Below are 16,947 nucleotides of genomic sequence, written 5' to 3'. Positions count from 1 at the left end.
CTGTGAAAACCCCGTCAAAATCGGTCCAGCCGTTCCGAAGATTAGCCTTTTCAAACAGACAGACAGACAGACAGACAGACAGACAGACAGACAGACAAAAATTTTAAAAACGTGTGATTCAGTGTTGGTATCGTTCAAATAACCATATGAGCTTAATATGAGGTAGTTATTTCGAAATTACAGACAGACACTCCAATTTTATTTATTAGTATAGATTTCTTGTCTTCCTTTTTTAATACTGTCATTGCAATAGTCTATTTTTCCTTACTTTATTTCTGTTCCGATTTTCTAAGGTTGACTGTGAGATAACGTTCTCAAACCTTATCATTTTGTATGAAGATACTTTTGTAAGGTTGTGCAATAAAGTGTTTTTTTTTCCTAATTATGGATTTAAAAGACAACAAAAGCTCAGACTAAAGCTAGACCATGGGATATAGATGTCTAATAATAAGGAATAGGAGATACTCAAAAGACAAGGGTCATTTCTGATAATTCAAGAACCATTATTGAAGTATTAGAAATGAAATCCACAGTAAGAGACATAAAAACCACTATAACTCTCGAAACTCAACGATTTGAGAATCTAAAGTGGCAATAGGTGGCGAACACATGGCCTGATAAAAGCAAAAGACGACCTTGCACCAGAAATGCAGCGTCACAAAACCACTCCTCCTACTAAGTGAGTTGGCAATGTCGATAGGTAGATACCGTTGGACATATAAACATCAACAAGTATAAATAAAAAATTTATAACACCCCCGACAAGTGAAGGTTACATATTAACTAGAAAAGAGCTGATAACTTTCAAACGGCTGAACCGATTTTCTTGGATTATAGCTAAGAACACTCTCGATCAAGCCACCTTTCAAACAAAAATAACTAAATTAAAATCGGTTCATTAGTTTAGGAGCTACGATGCCACAGACAGATACACAGATTATACACAGATACGCACGTCAAACTTATAACACCCCTCTTTTTGGGTCGGGGGTTAAAACACGCGTTCTTAAATAGCAACAAGGTGAAGATCTGGTGTAAATACCATGCATTGATATCCGGTCACAGAATATCTAATTTAAACAACTGAGTAGATAGAACAAATAAACCAAAATCCCACGCTATGGGTATTTTCGAAGTTAGGGACGTCATGTTAGCAACAAATAACTCTAATCGGAGTGTTACGACTAAGAATAGCTCGTAAATCAAGACTAAAAGCCCAGACTAAAGCAATCCATCGAGTCTGTTAAATTTTATTTGGTGTGTTTTTGTATCTGTGGTTAAAGATTTATATCTGTTTATCGTTTCCGCATTAGAGTTGCAAAACAGTAGCCACATCAACAAGCTCAAACAATAGGTACTTATTCCCATGAACTCAGAAATTAGTAAAGAAATTGAAACGTTGCTCATAATTAATTAGTGGAAATAATTATTATAGTTACCACCTATAGATTAAACGATTGATACATTACAAACATTCAAAAAACAACTAAAACAATTAAAGAATACAATCACACTATCACACTTCACACTAGCACATTTCACACTAATATTATAAAGGCAAAAGTTTGTGTGTATGTGTGTATATGTGTGTGTGTGTATGTTTGTTACTCTTTCACGCAAAAACTACTAGACGGATTTAGCTGGGAAAGGAGATAGATAATATTTTAGATTAGCACATAGGCTACTTTTTATCCCGGAAAGTCAAAGAGTTCCCACGGTATTTTATCCATCTTATTGTAAAAATGTGTCTGCAAATAAATAAAGATATAAATTGAAAAAGATAATTCACCATCAATTAGTAAATATTTTTTTTTTTATTTTTTTTTTATTGAAAATATTACAATAAAACTTAAGCTAGCCTTATCTAATTACTATTAATAATTGATAATGTAATAATTATATCTGTTTCAGAACCGATAGACCTCAGCGGCCAGATGTGTTCTGGAGCGGAGACCACATACCAGCAAGCGCAGTATGGGACGACTTCCAAACAGCTGGACTGATGACTTTAAGATGTAGCAGGAAGTGGATGGATAAAGAAAGCGGAGGACCATGTGTGTTGGCGCGCTCTTGAGAAGGCCTATATCCAGCAGTGGACGCCAATGCCTAATTGATTGATTGAATAATACTATAATACTAAAGAACTAACGAACATCGAAAAAAATGTACAGCAAAATGGCACAAATCGTGCTTGGTAGTTCAAATAGAAAGGAGAGATAAAGAAAATCAAATCGATCCAAAGGTATCTGATGTTGAACACGGCGCAGAATTCCAAGAATTTTATTTACCACGTGGTTGATCAGAACTAATTGATGATCAATAGATTTGGCTGCCTGATTCATTCTAATTATGTGATGTGTGGCTATAAAATCGGATGTATATATTTCAATACACCTACATAATATTGGCATTCCAAACTAGTAGGTTACATATTCATTCTTGATAAAAATTAAATGAAAGGAAAGGACGATTTCTACTGTCGATTTATAATAAACTAGCTGATGCCCGCGACTTCGTTCGCGTGGATGTAGCTTTTTTAAAATTCCCGTGGGAACTCTTTGATTTTCCGGGATAAAATATAGCCTATACGGATTCGGAAGAATCCCTCTAAGTAATGGTACAAGAAATTTTGAAATCGGTCCAGTAGTTTTTGAGCCTATTCAATACAAACATACAAAAATACAAAGGTTTCCTCTTTATAATATTAGTATTTTTGGGTAAGGTCTGACGAAATCACAAACACAATCTTTATGATAAATTATTATACTTTTATTTCATATTTAAATTTATTAACTTTTACATTTGTGTCAAATAAATGTTGTTCCTCTTACGTTAGTATATTTCCGAATGTCGTCGTTTTAAAACCACTCTTACAGGTAACCTCTCCACGTTTATTAGCCACTCCCCTTTTTATCTTATCGTTATCGGCCAATCCAAATTGTACAATGAATAAACTTAGTGACTAATATACAAATCATCAAGCTCGTTTAACAAATCATCTAAGTAATAAAGATGTTTTCATCTTATATATTGATTACAAATATTATCCTTTATTATGCTACAATTCATCAACTAAAAACTATAAGAATTTTATATACAGTACGTTTATCGATCAGATGTTGAACAACTTCAGCCAATCAATGACGCCTTCTAATATGATGTTATGATTTGTTATGATTTGAGTGGCGCCAACTATCTAATCAGTAACTTCTATACGTTTATAGATAATTAAGATGGGCCAAGCTTACAGCTCGGCCATCCTGTTTTAAGCGAGTCTCATCGCTTTTAAAAAAAAAAAAAAATTAAAACTTAAGTAACATGTAAACTTCACAACCAAAATGACAAAGACTTAGTTCAACAAAACAAAAAAAAATTAAGATAGTAATTAATTAAATTAATATTCTTGCTAACCTTAACTAGAAGGAATATACAGTTTTATTGATACATTGGTATTGATTATGATTGCAACTTAATTTTAGAGCACTCGCAGCAACCCTTTCCATCCGATATAATTAGAAAATAGCAGATAAACTCAATTCAATTCCAAACTATTTACCCTCGCAACTTTACCTGCCAGTCTACAGTAGCACTCAAATTTAGCCTTTAATCTAAAATTCATTTTTCTGTTCTCTTCCGCTAATATTAAAATAAAAAGATGCAGACACTCTAAATTTATAAATAATTTTTCAAAAATCATAAAGATATCAAAAATTGCGAGACCAGTAGCAACTAAAGGAGGCCTCCATTTAATCAAAGAAGGTAGGTATATGCATAAAGTCCGAAGTATCAATTATAACTCACAAGCCAATATTTTACAGGAACACTCAATAGAGATTTGGGGATGAGCATGTAAAACTAATTACTAAAAACTACTTTAAAGGGTTTCAAGTATCTCAAAATAAATTGTTAAAAGTTCTGTTCCAACTAGACTCTCCTTCCCACTAAAGAATTATATAAGAAAACTGATGAACTATATTATATAAGTCAATTATACAAATTCAAAATATGTCTATTTGTTAGGAAAATACTATTAAAGTCCGTACATACACGCATCACTTTAAAGCTAAATCTCATAAATATGGTACACAAAACGAACATACCTATTATGCTACAATTACATAAAGCTAGGACTAATTATGGTATGTAAACTACCTAGCTCTACTACATAATGTACTTGCCGAAACTCATACTGGAGGAAAAATCTTTTACAAAGTTTAAAGTTTAATCAAACAGTGTCAAACACCATAGATATCTTAGCTAGATGTAGGTATAGTTTGTTAACGAATATAACGTGTTTTGACTTTTTATATTATTGTATAGTCACCATACCTTTAAAGATTATGTTTGCTTCTATATTTATATTTAGAATCGGGAGCGATTCTTAATATGAATATGTGTAAGTGAACTTCTTGTCCTTTTGATAAAATAAACTCTCTAAACTTAAAGTTAATCGCCGCCAGTTCTCGATTTAAATCACAAAACATTTTCATACACTTTCAACGCAATAGTTTTACGCACATATTTTCTTCTTCCCTTCTTATTGGAAAATCGCGGATTCCGAGCCTTGGCGCGTCTCTCTTCTACCGGGATACATATATGATTGTCCTTATTTCCCTCCAGATCCAAATTTTTAATGACCCTTATCCTAGGGTCTTTTCCCTCCAGATCCAAATTTTTAATGACCCTTATCCTAGGGTCCACCTCCTTCCTCCTATAGGACTTTTTGTCCATAGCCCGTAACCTCGGGGCTTTTCCATCCTTTCCTTCCTTGGGACTTTGTGTCCCTGACCCATACCTAGTTTTGGGTCATCCTTTCCCTCATTTGTTCATTTCCAACATCCTTGGATCCTGCAAACATAAAACACTTTGAGTAGACCGTTCATTTAATTTTGTTTCATAAGCATCCATCATAATACAATCCGACCTAAGAGAAGTAATTTTACTTGGTAACCTAGAAAACCTATTATCATTATTATAATTTAGTTTTCTCCAGTTCCGTACCCCTCGAAGGGTGCCTACGAGACCCTATTTTCTAAACCTCTGCTCTCCGTCCGTCTGTCCGTCTGCACGTGCGTCACGGCCCGAACCGCGAACGGCGTATCGTGAACCGTGATAGATAGAGAGTTGAAAGGAACGTGATTACGGATGTATGAAAATCCTATGCCTGGTTGCTTCCAATTCAAACTTTTTCTTTTAATGCAGATTACGCTTCCCATATTTCTTACAATTACCTATTGTTTTTTTTTTCTAGCAAAATCCACATTCTGAAGTACTAATGGACAATGTTAAACAAACGCCAGGGTACAGTAGTTGCGTCACTTGTGCCTCTTAACCATATAATATCTACATGCAAAAAGAATCTTTGATTTATAATTTCACATGATACTTATATATTTTATTTTAGCCATAATATGCACCATATGGCGTACTTTGTCGTTTCGAGTAACATAAGCAGAACTACCAAATTCGACCCTGGGAACGACACAGTCGCGACTCGCCGCCGAATGATACCTATTAGTTTATCATTAATTCCTTTTCATAGAGAAAAGCGATATCAACATAATAGCAGGAAAAAAATGAAATAAATATTCCGTTCGATACATCTCTATTCTCTACGACATCAAAATCTCTATCACAAGCTGATCGATCATAAAGATTAGAAGAAAGTAGGTACCTTATACATTATTTTATATGTTAACCGTAATGACCCGCATCTGTTCGATTTCCCTTTATTCGTTTCGTAAAAGATTCATCCTCGTACGTCCATCATCATCATCATCGTCATCTACATCGTCATCATCATAAGGTCACTGTTGAACATAAACCTTCCCTAGTAAGCACCACACGTACTGTCCTCAGCCTTCCTCATTCAACCCCTGGTTCCTATTGATACAAACCACTAAACCCCCCCCCCATCAAATGTGTACCTATCTACATCCATCCATCATACCCAAATGCCGTGCTGGTTGATGTGATGAGCGACAAAGTGTTAACCTCTTCAATACGTCATGGAACTGTAGGAATAGCCATGGAAGACCTCCAAACCGAACGTTGATATTTTGTGTAAGTGGTCCCACGAGTCAAAAAAAATATTCTTGTCCATAAAGGAACAAGCCACGATATAGATTCTTCTATCGGAACTTAAATATTCCAATCACTGCATGTATTCCAACTAATCAGTTTGCTACTGTATATTTGAAGTTGATAATAAATAAAAATGTTAGCTTAATTAAATTCCTATGATAATTCGATTTTTGGTGCATCAACCAGCTTCACCTATTATGTAAAATTAAATATATATATTTTTTTTTAAATTACCGGCTGTACATTTTAAACTAACCTAAGCAAAATATACTTTCTTACTAATAACTTAATCTTAAAAATTTTCAAGAGGATCCTTCCGCCTCAAATTAACTCAATGATAAAAATGAACAGGAAACTTTAAATGTTGTAAAATCCAGCCAATGCTTCGTACCTTGCCTTATTAATCCAATAGGTACTTCTTTGGATTTTGTCAAAACAAAATACTTTTACTTGTTGAGTGTATAATAAATAAATAATGTAATAAATCAATTAACTGTTAAAGCTAATAACTTTTACAGAAAGCGAACCTCATGATATCTCTTATGAGTTTTAAGCGTAAAATTACCACGCCGAAAACAAAACATGAGCTGACAGTATTCTTATTTGATATACGTAATCCAGTAATACTATATCTATCTACATAATTCGTAAATATGTATGTATAGTTTGTAAGTTACTATTTCACTTTATGCTGTTTCAATGCTTTAAGTTATTATTTTTATCTTTGTCTCATTTTTTTAGTTTAGCCTCATTCTATTTTTAAACTTACTATTTCGCTATAATATTTACAAGTAACCTCATCGAAGACTACACGGTCTTCTGATAACCCAACAAGCATTTATCCAACAGCTATCGCTTTCACCCGAACGGAGGTTCCCTGAAATATACTGAGATAACAATACCTAGTCGACACATGGATGTACAAGAGCGGCAACAAGCTATGACCTCCTCTAGTCATAACTATATCTTTATGATTGTAACATTTCAAACAGTGAAAGTATGTATAAACGATTTCGTCCATAGGACATGCGCTCTAAAGAATGTTAATATAATTATCAGCAACTAAAAGCTTGAAGAAACTAATAGGTACAACTTGTCTTTGAAGTATGAAAATATGCACATTTATCAAGTATACCAGTCCATCAAACATTAAAGTACGCATTTATAAAATGATAACTCACTTATTAATCAAGATAACTACCTGTTTATCAAACCTACCCTACCAAATATAAATAACTACTCACCAAATGTAATACTTTATAACTTAAGTAAAAATATGAAACAAATGTGCATCAACCACATACATACACTCTTCAAATTCATCCATTTATCAAAATGTTATATAACATAACCATTCACCAAATCCATTATATACTTAGTTCATTAAATCGTTTAGTCAAACTTTACTCCACTTGCCACGATTGCAAATTTTCCAAAATAATCAGCCGCAAACATTGCAGCTCATCTCACTTGATAATGCATCCCTCCCTCAGAAAAACAGGCATTAGGAATGTCTTTCCAAGACGCGCGAGAGACAGCCACCGTGGCTTTTCGCGAGATTTAATCCAAATTGAACTAATGCCTAAATAAATGATTTAATTAGAGGGCGATTGCTTTTGCAACCTCTAACCGTCCAATCAAACACCGAAAGTATTCAATAATCCGAGACGTAAATAAAAACCCGTCAGAACACCGTATTTATAAAAACAGAGACAAGAAAAAGATTCCTCCTCGCAATAGATCGCGTGACATCCAACAAGTGAATTATCGACTTTATTACACAACTTATCCTCAACATGTTTTACATCATTTCCTACAATTGAAATCTTTCTATTTTAAATACCCTAACTACAACTTCATAATCCAACCAAAAATCAAACTAGATTTATCCCTCGGTCCCACATCTTTAATGCTTTTTTTTTCTGTTTGGGTAACTAAAACAAAAAAAAATATATACTCATGTTATAAAACGTTGTCAAAGCTTTCCTGAACGCGCTAAATAAGCAAAAACATAAAATCAGGCGAAATGCCAGACCAGCCGAAAACCCTTCAATGCTTAATCATCCTAAAAAAAAAATTATGATCAATATTCATATTATTATCATGAGATACTACCGGCGCTCCTAAGCGAAATTTATAAGGCACCGCATTTCGATTTTATCAAATAGACTGATCAATTTCGAGAGCACAACAAACGTGGTTTCCTGAGAGTTTTGTTAACTAAATGCATATCGAAACTGAACTATCGCGAAGCGAGTCAAGCGAGCGTGAATTTTTTTTAAAATATATTTCTGGGATAATGTCATGCCACAAACGCGAGCGTAGTGCAAAGATATTTGCCTAAAATTTCTTGCGTACAACAAAGAAAATAGTATTTTGGTAGTAGGTACTTATTATCGCGCCCTGCCCTAAGGGCAGTACTGTAGGTATATTACCATTAAAAAAAAACTTACTCTAATTTTAATAGAACATTTGCCAGGAATTTAACCCGCCAAGCGATGTTATTCCAATAAAAACAAAATCATATTGCATTTAAATGCGGCAGTACACAGTTAATTGCGTGAATACAGGTAAAAAAAAAACCCCGCTGCCCATATACTATACCTACCTACTACTCGTAGTACTCAAATTATTGTGCCAGTATTAAAAGTAAATTAGCTGTTATCTAGCGTGGTAGACTACGGCCTAAACCCTTCTCATTCTGTGAGGAGACACTTGTTGCTCAGTAGTGGGCCGGCCATGGGTTGTTCATGGTGAGCTGTTATCAGCAAAGTTATGTTTGAAACTCAAACATTACGCGTTTCAAGTGGTAAAAATAGATAAATGAAAACATTTCTCCTCACTTTTGTAAAAAAAAACACTTATTTATGCACCCCGTATTTAAAACTATCTGACTACCTACCTACCATAATTTTAAATTTAGTTAAAGAATAACCAGATAAGATAAACCTACTTTTACACCCATTTTAGGATTTATATTTCTCAAAATGCTCAATTTATTAACCCTGGTCACTATTACTTTATTACAACGGATCACCTTCATTTTTATCAATTAACATTTTATATCCCCAATCACTCAGTAACCATTACAAGTAGAGGCGGATTATTTCACTGGCAGGCGTAAAACGAAAAGCTATTTCATGTAACTTTTTCTACCTTATCCCAAAGCGGTTTACAAAAAATAATAATTTCACAAAACAACATTCAAGATGCCCAATGAGTGCTGTGTGATAATATCGCGTCACTGTGTGCTAGAAAAAGGAAAACATCTATCTATACAATGAATGCAGCAAACGATTGAACCTAAATCCAGAAATTCACCTTCCGTAAAACAAAACCACTAGGTATGTGAAAATAAATCCCTATCGTAACTCTTAACCAAACTAATTCGGCACACGATTACAAGTGTGAAGATTGAAATACCACGTTCCGTGAGATATTCACCTGTGAAATCATTTAATGAGAAATAAAACCCCGGCAGGACATAGTAGATACATCCTGAAAACTATTTAAAAGTAACAATAACGCCCATCATTAAGTAAACCACACTTTTTATATTGTTTAACACTATGTTCACTATCTATTCCATTGTACCCACGATACGGGATAACCTAGTGCGGGTACCACCAGAAACAGGAAAATTGTACAAGACTGTATTTTGTAAATAAACATTTTTCATTTTTCATTGTAAAATAAGCCTTCTAAATACCTCAATGTTATTTAAACCACAATTTGAAGGTCGATCGCATTTGTATAACCAATATACAAGATGAATTATAAACATGTGGGTAATTCTAGGTATCATAACGTTATATAATTTCCATTCCAACTCGGAGCAAAGCTTTTTAACAAAATGATAACTAAATGTAGAACAAACAAAACGAAAACCCACACAAATAAAAATAAAAAAAAAATTACCATTAATAGCTATCAATAAAAATAAAATCATGGAAAGATCCTACCCGTTTATCCAGAAATCCTTTGATGCCATGACTAGGTACTTTGATATATTGAGGCCCAAATATTGGCCTTGTGCTCCAAAATGTCTGTGGTCTACTAGACCTCCACTTCTTTCTCGTTCCTCTGTATATTTCCACTTGTTTCTCTGAGTCGTGAGCGTGACAAGAAAATATTATATTTTCTTGATGTCCCTCTTCTGACCTTTTGGGTAAGGTCTGACGAAATCACAAACACAATCTTTATGATAAATTATTATACTTTTATTTCATATTTAAATTTATTAACTTTTACATTTGTGTCAAATAAATGTTGTTCCTCTTACGTTAGTATATTTCCGAATGTCGTCGTTTTAAAACCACTCTTACAGGTAACCTCTCCACGTTTATTAGCCACTCCCCTTTTTATCTTATCGTTATCGGCCAATCCAAATTGTACAATGAATAAACTTAGTGACTAATATACAAATCATCAAGCTCGTTTAACAAATCATCTAAGTAATAAAGATGTTTTCATCTTATATATTGATTACAAATATTATCCTTTATTATGCTACAATTCATCAACTAAAAACTATAAGAATTTTATATACAGTACGTTTATCGATCAGATGTTGAACAACTTCAGCCAATCAATGACGCCTTCTAATATGATGTTATGATTTGTTATGATTTGAGTGGCGCCAACTATCTAATCAGTAACTTCTATACGTTTATAGATAATTAAGATGGGCCAAGCTTACAGTATAGATTAGAGATTGTGTATAAGTACATTAGACATAGGTATTCTCACAATATATCTCAGTTATTATTGAAAGTAAGAGATAATTAGTTCAAAATTAGGACAAACCTTGACTTATGAAAGCGATGCTCTCATTCTTTTGTGTGTCAAGGTCAAACTTTTAGCTGATTTAGTTACATTACTAATAATTTCATTACTAGCTAGGTATGAGTTTTCACATATTAGTATAAATCGAGATCATCATTATCATACTTAAATACGATTATTTAAAGTAGCAAAACCACAACACATACCTTTAAATTTAAAAAAACCCCGACACAAAAACCTCTATAAGAAAACTAGAAAAGAGCTGATAACTTTCAAACGGCTGAACCGATTTTCTTCATAGCTAAGAACATTCTCGATCAAGCCACCTTACCAACAAAAAAAACTAAATTACACTCGGTCCATTCGTTTAGGAGCTACGATGCCACAGACAGCTACACAGATACACACGTCAAACTTATAACCACCCTCTTTTTGGGTCGGGGGTTAAAAATATCTAAATATATAAAAGGAAAAGCTGTCTGACTGAACTATCAACGCACAGTCAAAACTACTGGACAGATCGGGCTGAAATTAGGCATGCAGATAGGTATTAAGATGTAGGAAAGGATTTTTTTGAAAAATCAACACCTAAGGGGGTAAAATAGAGGTTTTTGAAGTGTAGTCCACTTGTATATAAGTTATTCTATTAATAATAGGGTTAGATACAGAGAAAATGAAATTGTTCGAAGAAAATCAAACAAAGATTTTTTGATTTAAAAGTGAATTCATGAAGTCAATTTGTTTGATGCCCGTTGTTTCGTCTGAAAATTGTTTTAAGAGGGGTCTCTCCGTCACTCGCTTCATACAAACGTAGTTCCAATTTCATTTGAATATTAAGCAACCAAAGTCCATGAAATTTTGCAGCCATATTCTAGAAACTAATATCTATGCCTGTGGTTGTCCAGATTTCTGTTAAAATATTCGGTTTCAAAGTTACGCGGTCTTAAAAATTTTCATACAAATCTTTGAGCCCCTGTAATTTTAAAACTACATATTTTTAGAAAAATCTTAAACACCACAGACACAGATATTACTTTCTAGAATATGTCTGCAAAATTTCAAGGACTTTGGTTGCTTAATATTCAAATGAAATTGGAACTACGATTGTATGAAGCGAGTGACGGAGAGAGCCCTGTTAAAATAAGAAAACGAGACGCTTAAAAAATGGGAGACGATATATTTTTCCGAGAAGTTGAATGGCTTACTAATGGTATCAGAACGCTGCGGGCAACTTCGCTAACAAACGATCAATTACTCATATCTCGTGATTTGGCTAAGCTACTGAACACGCGGGTCGCGATTCTAATAAACGTGTTTGGAGGTAAAGAATGAAAATGCATGAGTAAGAGCACGTACGCTAAATGAAATATCATACTTATAAATAAAATCTATCTATCCTACAAGTGTAAATTAAAAATTTATAACACCCCCGACAAGTTAAGGTCACAGTAACTAGAAAAGAGCTGATAACTTTCAAACGGCTGAACCGATTTTCTTGGATTATAGATAAGAACACTCTCGATCAGGCCACTTTTCAAATAAAAAAAACTAAATTAAAATCGGTTCATTAGTTTAGGAGCTACGATGCCACAGATGATACACACATACACACGTCAAACTTATAACACCCCTCTTTTTGGGTCGGGGGTTAAAATAGATAATTATGAATTATGTCATTGTTTAAGCACATTATTATTAATTATTTTAAAATTAGCAAATGGAGTGGGTAATTTGAATTACTTCGCGTGGGTCGCGTTGACGATGTTACTTTTACGTGTGCCCTTAAAATAAACAATGATTAACGTTCTGGCAGTAATTAGTGTTTTAACTATGCTTTCTATTTAATTTGCCATTTCCGTAAGCAAGTCATGTGCAGCTTTTTCTTGTAAATTTTTGATTAGCCTAGTTGGCTTTACTAATATTCATTCCAAATTTCAACCAAATCGGTCTAGTAGTTTTTGCGTGAAGGAATAACAAACATACACACACCCACACATACACACAAACTTTCGCCTCTATAATATTAGTGTGATTTTTAATTTTCTTATTTTCAAAATTTCATGGACTTTGGTTGCTTAATATTCCCCCCCCCCCCCTAGGGTCTCTCTGTCACTCGCTCCATACAAACGTAGTTCCAATTTCATTGGAATATTAAGCAACCAAAGTCCATGAAATTTTGCAAACATATTCTGGAAACTAATATCTGTGTCTGTGGTTTTCCAGATTTCTGTTATTTATATTCGGTTTCAAAGTTACGCGGTTTTAAAAATTTACATACAAATCTTTGAGCCCCTGTAATTTTAAAACTATATATTTTTAGAAAAATCTAAAACACTACAGACACAGATATTAGTTTCTAGAATATGTCTGCATAATTTCTTGGACTTTGCTTGCTTAATATTCAAATGAAATTGGAACTACGTTTGTATGGAGCGAGTGACAGACAGACCCCTCTTAATAAAGGCTGTGTTTTTACTTCACTTTTCTGTCATAGGTGAAGTTATTTTTGGATCGTTGCATCGTTAGCTCGAACCGTAAGCATCATGGTATGCGTAAAAATTCCGATACGATGAGAAAGTATTGACGTTGGTATTTGAGGTCGGTAACTATATCTTATATGCATATAGTATGTTAGTTTCAGCGAACAGCAGACGCGTGGGATGATGCATTGTATGCCCAAGTATTTTTGTTTGGAGTACCTAACATAATGGTTCTCTAAATATATACATCTGATTCAGTTATGAGTTATGACGTTCGACATATCTATTTGTTTTCGTCTATGGAAATATGCATTACACTGCGAAGTAATATTATTAGCTGACTTTACTTATTGATAGCTACCTTATGCCTGTGATTTTGTCCGTGTGAATTTAGGTTTTAATGAGGTCTAGATAAAAGAATCTATAGCAAGCCGTGACATCGCTTTTTAATCTACTACCAAAGTACAATAAACCTAGCTTAAAATAACGAGATTTTTTGTAGTAGGTAAATTAACTTTTGATTCTAAGTATACTTTCTTAGAAAAGTTTGCACTATACGAGTAAGTAATTCTTTCATAAAAGATCAAATTATAGTAACCTGATTAAAGACCGCCAAACAAAGTCCTCGGAGGAGGGCAGGAATACTAACAGAGGAAATATGTAAGTATGTATGTAGATTGTAGGTATATAGTTCATTGCACCACAAAACAAAAATGACAGGTTACAAAAAAGAAAACTAAAAATGTAGGTACAAAAAGGCGGTCTTACTGCTAAATAGCGATCCCAGACCACCTTAACGCAGTGGGAGGTGAATATACCGGTGGCAAGCTTCGGCCGTGGCTAGTTACCACCCTACCGGCAAAGCCGTGCCGCCAAGGGATTTAGCGTTCTGATACGATGCCGTGTAAAAACCAAACGAGTATGGGTTTAATGAAAACTGCCATATCCCTTTCAGGTTAGCCGGCTTCCATCTTAGACTGCATCATCACTTACCACCAGGTGAGATTGCAGTCCTTGACTGCTAACTTGTATCAGAATTTAAAAAAGGACGAGTTGTAAGAAAAAGTTCGTAACGTAAGTCTATCTTCTAACATTGACTTACATTAATAACTTAAAATTTAAAAACCCCCGACACAAAAACCTCTATAAGAAAACTAGAAAAGAGCTGATAACTTTCAAACGGCTGAACCGATTTTCTTCGATTATTATAGCTAAGAACACTCTCGATCAAGACATCTTTCAAACAAAAAAACTAAATTAAAATCGGTCCATTCGTTTAAAAGCAGCTACGATGCCACATACAGATACACAGATACACACGTCAAACTTACAACATCCCTCTTTTTGGGTCGGGGGTTAAAAATATGATTAAAAATACAGGCGAAAATCAAATATGTGGGGACTGCGCTACCTGAGCAAAACCGTGGCAGATCGCCTGTTAAAAGTCCTTGAAAAAGGTCAGCCGTAATAACAAATGTACACTATCAAGAACACTTACTATAACACGTTACACGTAATTTCATAAGAGTTGTGATTTCCTTCGTGAGCTTCAAAGCGCAGATGTTATGAGCAACCGTGACTCACGTAAGTACACCGTGTATCGCACAAATCATTATTATTATGGATGGGTATGTTATTATGCATTGCAATGCCAGATCCCGTGGGAACTCTTTGATTTTCCGAGATAAAAAGTAGTCTATGTCCGTCCCCGGGAAATAAGCTTACCCTGTACTAAATTTCGTCAGAATCGGTTATACTGTTGGGCCGTGAAAAGGTAGCAGACAGACAGACAGACACACTTTCACATTTATAATATTAGTATTGACTAAGAAATTGGTCAATCCTTAATCTAAAGCGTATTTATTAAAAAAAAGTTCTGATAGCCTATAGAGGCTGTACAGTTTGTAATGGACAATTAGATATTCTATATGCGCGCTTGTGTATGCAAAGACTTAAGACATCCATCCAGCTAAGACTAGCTAGACCATTGATAGTGGAAACTCTTAACAGGGCTCTCTCCGTCACTCGCTTCATACAATCGTAGTTCCAATTTCATTTGAATACTAGCCGATGCTCGCGGCTTCGCCCGCGTGGATTTAGGCTTTTCGAAATCCCGTGGGAACTCTTTGATTTTCCGGGATAAAAAGTAGCCTATCTCAATAAATAGTTTATTTGGATAAGGATTAGTATTTGACGATAATATGATCAATAAACATAGGCTAATAATTTTAAATACTTTTATTCTATGGAAAAGTGGTTATAATGGCTAAAATATAAATGTTTGGTTTATACTATCGCGGACTTTTTTGTAGGCATTTTTGAGTTCTACAACTTTTCTATAGAAGTCAACCATACATCTCTAACCATTTAGGCAGCGTTCGCGAGAATCGTTAACGTATGGCAGTTTTTTCGACGCCTTACTCCACAATTTTCTCTACCACGAAAAATCCTATCTATTTTCCGGGATAAAATATAGCCTATACGGATTCGGAAGAATCCCTCTAAGTAATGGTAAAAGAAATTTTGAAATCGGTCCAGTAGTTTTTGAGCCTATTCAATACAAACATACAAAAATACAAAAATACAAAGATTTCCTCTTTATAATATTAGTATAGATTAAGCAACCAAAGTCCATGAAATTTTGCAGACATATTCTAGAAACTAATATCTGTGTCTGTGGTGTTTTAGATTTTTCTAAAAATATGTAGTTTTAAAATTACAGGGGCTCAAAAATTTGTATGTAAATTTTTAAGACCGCGTAACTTTGAAATTGAATATTTTAACAGAAATCTGGAAAACCACAAACATAGATATTAGTTTCTAGAATATGTCTGCAAAATTTGATGGCCTTTGGTTGCTTAATATTCAAATGAAATTGGAACTACGTTTGTATGAAACGAGTGACGGAGAGACCCCTCTTAAACTGGTTTAGTTGAATTTTGTAATGGTGTTACTTTTTGTCAAGTTTATTCCGTGGTTAGCAAGAAAAGGACAGATATAGAAAACTAAAACATTTAACGGGTTGATACAAGTGCATTGTGGTAGCTTAAGTTAATAAAGTAAAAGTCGCGATACTCATGAGTCGTAGCACAATACGTAGCAGCCGTAGAGCCTACCGTAGCAAGCGTAGCATATTTTGTAGAGCGATTCACGACGCAAGCGCATTGTAGAGATGGGCATGTAGAGATTGGTCGGGGGTTCGATCCCAGTAATGAGTAGAAGAGTTATAAGTAAGTTTAAACAACAAGTAGGTACATTACTTTTTAACCCCCGACCCAAAAAGAGGGGTATTATAAGTTTGACGTATGTATCTGTGTATCTGTCTGTGGCATCGTAGCTCCTAAACTAATGAACTGATTTTAATTTAGTTTTTTTTTTTTTTTTGTTTGAAAGGTTGCTTGATCGAGAGTGTTTTTAGCTATAATCCAAGAAAATCGGTTTAGCCGTTTGAGTTATCAGCTCTTTTCTAGTTACTGTAACCTTCACTTGTTGGGGATGTTATAAATTTTTTATTTACACTTGATTGTATCCACTGAAATCACAGGAAATTAGAAACATGATAAACACATGTTTTGTATGTTGTATCATTATCATCACC

The 16,947-nt window shown here is 34.2% G+C and overlaps 2 protein-coding genes across 3 annotated transcripts in view; one reads left to right on the top strand and one right to left on the bottom strand.

The window, feature by feature from the left end:
- The window catches only part of LOC123877270 (dual specificity protein phosphatase 22-like), a 76,029-nt gene that overhangs the window by 39,245 nt on the left and 19,837 nt on the right, over positions 1 to 16,947 (top strand). Inside the window, exon 2 of one of the 2 annotated variants that reach the window (XR_006798546.1) lies at positions 1,912 to 2,242. The gene's annotated coding sequence lies outside the window, so the exon portion shown is untranslated. Of the gene's footprint in view, positions 1 to 1,911; positions 2,496 to 16,947 lie in introns of those variants that run through there. The other variant, XR_006798547.1, reaches the window with a different exon arrangement.
- The window catches only part of LOC123877268 (twitchin), a 166,470-nt gene that overhangs the window by 135,731 nt on the left and 13,792 nt on the right, over positions 1 to 16,947 (bottom strand). The gene's annotated exons all lie outside the window — the stretch shown is intronic.

The sequence above is a fragment of the Maniola jurtina genome, chromosome 23, assembly GCF_905333055.1.
Source record: "Maniola jurtina chromosome 23, ilManJurt1.1, whole genome shotgun sequence".
In the NCBI taxonomy this organism is placed as follows: Eukaryota; Metazoa; Arthropoda; class Insecta; order Lepidoptera; family Nymphalidae; genus Maniola; species Maniola jurtina.
This window is presented reverse-complemented; position numbering and strand designations above follow the sequence as displayed.